Here is a 5171-nt window from a genome sequence, read left to right as displayed (position 1 = left end):
CTAAGACAAATCCGTTCGTCGATACAATGCAAATGAATTAACTAAATATACATGACAAATTCAAAGCCCATTTTTTCATGTACACACATCAATAGAATAGCTCACACATCACTTAAACCAATGCAAATCGCAACCACCAATGGGAGTCGCGCTGTGAACTTCACTCCATCAGCAAAAAGTAGCCACCACCACTGCCATCGCCAAGACCAATGTGCGTCGCACTGTGAACTTCAAATCATCAGCCAACAGTAGCCAAAACCACTGCCATCGCCCAGAACAATGTGCGTTGCGCTTTGAACTTCACTCCCTCAGCAAACGGAAGCCACAACTACTGCAATCGCCAAGACTAATGTGAGTCGCGCTGTGAACTTCACTCCATCAGCAAACAGTAGCCACAACCACTGCCATCGCCAAGACTAATGTGAGTCGCGTTGTGAGCTTCACTCAATCAACAAACAGTAGCCACATCTACTGCCATCACTAAGACTAATGTGAGTCGCGCTGTGAACTTCACTCCATCAGCAAACAGTAGCCACAACCACTGCAATCGCCAAGACTAATGTGAGTCGCGTTGTGAGCTTCACTCAATCAACAAACAGTAGCCACATCTACTGCCATCACTAAGACTAATGTGAGTCGCGCTGTGACCTTCACTCCATCAATAAACAGTAGCCACCACCACTGCCATCGCCAAGACTAATGTGAGTCGCGCTGTGACCTTCACTCCAACAAACAGTAGCCACCACCACTGCCATCGCCAAGACCAATGTGAGTCACGCTGTCAACTTCACTCCATCAACAAACAGTAGCCACCCCCACTGCCATCGGCAAGACTAATGTGATTCGCGCTGTGAACTTCACTCTATCAGCAAACAGTAGCCAACACCACTGCCATCGCCAATACCAATGTGAGTCGCGCTGTAAACTAACCTCCATCAGATATGATTAGCCACCACGACTGCCATAGCAAAGACCAATGTGAGTCGTGCTTTGAACTTAACTCAATCAGCACACCGTAGCCACCACCACTGCCATCGCCAACACTGATAAATAAAAATAATTAACCAAATATGCATAAATAAAAATTTATACATAATTAAACAAATAGACGTAATTAAACAATTATACATAAGTACCCAAATATACATAAATAAACAAATATACATAAATAAACAAATATGGATTAATAAACAAATACACATAAATAAACAAATACACATAATTAACCAAATAGACATAAATAAACAAATAATACATAAATAAACAAATAGACATAAATAAACAAATACACATAATTAAACAAATATACATAAATAAAAATATAATACATAAATAAAAAAAATAGACATAAATAACCAAATATACATAAATAAACAAATAAACATAAATAAACAAATAGAGATAAGTAAACAAATATACATAAATAAACAAATATACAAAAATAAAAAAATACAAATAAATAAACAAATATACATAAACAAATATACATAACTTAAAAAATATATAAATAAATAAACAAATATACATAAATAAACAAATATACATACATAAACAAATATACATAAATAAACAAATGTACATAAATAAACAAATTAACATAAATAAACAAATCGACATGAATAAAAAAATACACATAAATAAACCAATACACATAAATAAACAAATACACATGAATAAAGGAATATACATAAATAAACAAATACAAACAAACAAATATACATAAATAAACAAATATACAAAGATAAACAAATATACATAAATAAACAAATAGACATAAATAAACAATTATACATATATAAACAAATAGACATAAATAAACAAATATACATAAATAAACAAATATACATGAATAAAAAAATAGACATAAATAAACAATTATACATAAATAAGCAAATATACATAAAAACACATATACATACATGAACAAATATAAATAAACAAACAAATAGACATAAATAAACAAATAGACATACATAACCAAATATACATAAATACAAAATACCCATAAATAAACAAAGATACATAAAAAAAAATAATACATGAATAAACAAATAGACATAAATAACAAAAATAGACATAAATAAACAAATATACAAAAATAAAAAAATAGACATAAAAAACAAATACACATAAATAAACAAATATACATAAATAAACAAATATACATAAATAAACAAATATACATCAATATAAAAATATACAGAAATAATTAAATAGACATAAATAAACAAATATACATCAATATAAAAATATACATAAACAAACAAATAATGAATAAATAAACAAAAAGACATAAATAAACAAATAGACATAAATAAAGAAATAATACATAAATAAAAAGATCGACATAAATAAACAAATAGACATAAATAAACAAATAATACATAAATAAACAAATCGACATAAATAAACAAATAATACATAAATAAACAAATACACATAAATAAACAAATATTCATAAATAAAACAAATACATAAATAAACAAATATACATAAATAAACAAATACACATAAATGAACAAATATTCATAAATAAACAAATAATACATAAATAAACAAGTATAAATAAATAAACAAATATACATAAATAAACAAATATACATAAATAAACAAGTATACATAAATAAACAAATATACATAAAAAAACAAATATACATAACTAAACAAGTATACATAAAAAACAAATATACATAAATAAACAAATATACATAAATAAACAAATATACATAAATAAACAAGCATACATGAATAAACAAATATTCATAAATAAACAAATAATACATAAATAAACAAGTAGACATAAATAAACAAAAAGACATAAAAAAACAAATATACATAAATACACAAATAGAAATAAATAAACAAATAGACATAAATAAACACAAAATACATAAATACACAAATAGACATAAATAAACAAATATTACATAAATAAACAAATATACATAAATAAACAAGTATGCATAAATAAACTAATATACATAAATAAACAAATATACATAAATAAACATGTATACATAAATAAACAAATATTCATAAATAAACAAGTACACATAAATAAACAAATATACATAAATAAACAAATATACATAAATAAACAAATATACATAAATAAACATGTATACATAAATAAACAAATATTCATAAATAAACAAATAATACATAAATAAACAAGTAGACATAAATAAACAAATAGACATAAATAAACAAAAATACACAAATAGAAATAAATAAACAAATAAACCTAAATAACCAAATAGACAAAAATAAACAAATAGACATAAATAAACAAATAGACATAAATAAAAAAAATACACATAAATAAACAAATATTAATAAATAAACAAATAACACATAAATACACAAACATACATGATAAACAAATATACATAAATAAACAAATAATCATAAATCAACTAATATACATAAATAAACAAAGAGACACAAATAGACAAATAGAAAAAATAGACGAATATACATAATTAAACAAATAGAAATAAATGAATTAATATTCATAAATAAACAACTAGACATAATTAAACAAATACACATAAATAAACAAATATAGATAAATAAACAAATAGACAAAAATAAACAAATAGACAAAAATAAACAAATATACATAAATACACAAATATACATTAATAAACAAAGAGACACAAATAAAGAAATATACATAAATAAACAAATAGACATAAATAAACAAATAGACATAAATAAACAAATAGACATAAATAAACAAATTGACATAAATGAACAAATATACATAAATAAACAAATAGACATAAATAAACAAATAGACATAAATAAACAAATATACATAAAAAACAAATAGACATAAATAAACGAATATACATGAATAAACAAATATACATAAATAAACAAATATAAATAAAAAACAAATAGACATAAATAAATATACATAAATAAACAAATATACATAAAAAACAAACATACATCAATATACAAATATACATCAATATACAAATATACATAAATAAACAAATATACATAAATAAACAAATATACATCAATATACAAATATACATAAATAAAAAAATAGACATAAATAAACAAATAATACATAAATAAACACATAGACATAAATAAACAAATAGACGTAACCAAACAAATATACATAAATAAACAAATAGACACAAACAAATAAATATACATAAATAAACAAATATACATAAATAAACAAATATACATAAATAAACAAATATACATAAATAAACAAATATATATAAATAAACTATTATACATAAATAAACAAATATAAATAAATAAACAAATATACATAAATAACAAAATATACATCAATCAACAAATATACATAAATAAACAAATATACATTAATGAACCACTATACATAAATAAACATATAGACATAAATAAACAAATAGACATAAATAAACAGATATACGTAAATAAACAAATATACATGAATAAACAAATATACATAAATAAACAATATACATTAATAAACCAATATACATTAATAAACAAAAAGACATAAATAAACAAATATACATAAATGAACAAATAGACATAAATAAACAAAAAATACACAAATAAACAAATATACATAAATAAACAAATAGACATAAATAAACAACAAATATACAAATAAACAAATAGACACCAATAAACAAATATACATAAATAAACTAATATACATAAATAAACAAATATACATAAATAAACAAATATACATAAATAAAAAAATAGACATAAATAAACAAATAGACACAAATAAACAAATATACATAAATAAACTAATATACATAAATAAACAAATATACATAAATAAACAAATATACATAAATAAATAAATAGACATAAATAAACAAATAGACATAAATAAACAACATATATACATAAATAAACAACATATATACATAAATAAACAAAAAGACATAAATGAACAAAAAGAGATAAATGAACAAATAAACATAAATAAACAAATATACAAAAATAAACAAAAAACATCAATAAAAAAATAATACACAAATACACAAATAATACATAAATAAACAAATAATACATAAATACACAAATATACATAAATAAACAAATATACATACATAAACAAATATACATAAATAAACAAATATACATAAATAAATAAATAGACATAAATAAACAAATAGACATAAATAAACAAATAT

The sequence above is a fragment of the Euprymna scolopes genome, chromosome 31 (genome assembly GCF_053919585.1).
Source record: "Euprymna scolopes isolate OS-2025 chromosome 31, ASM5391958v1, whole genome shotgun sequence".
NCBI lineage: Eukaryota > Metazoa > Mollusca > Cephalopoda > Sepiida > Sepiolidae > Euprymna > Euprymna scolopes.
This window is presented reverse-complemented; position numbering follows the sequence as displayed.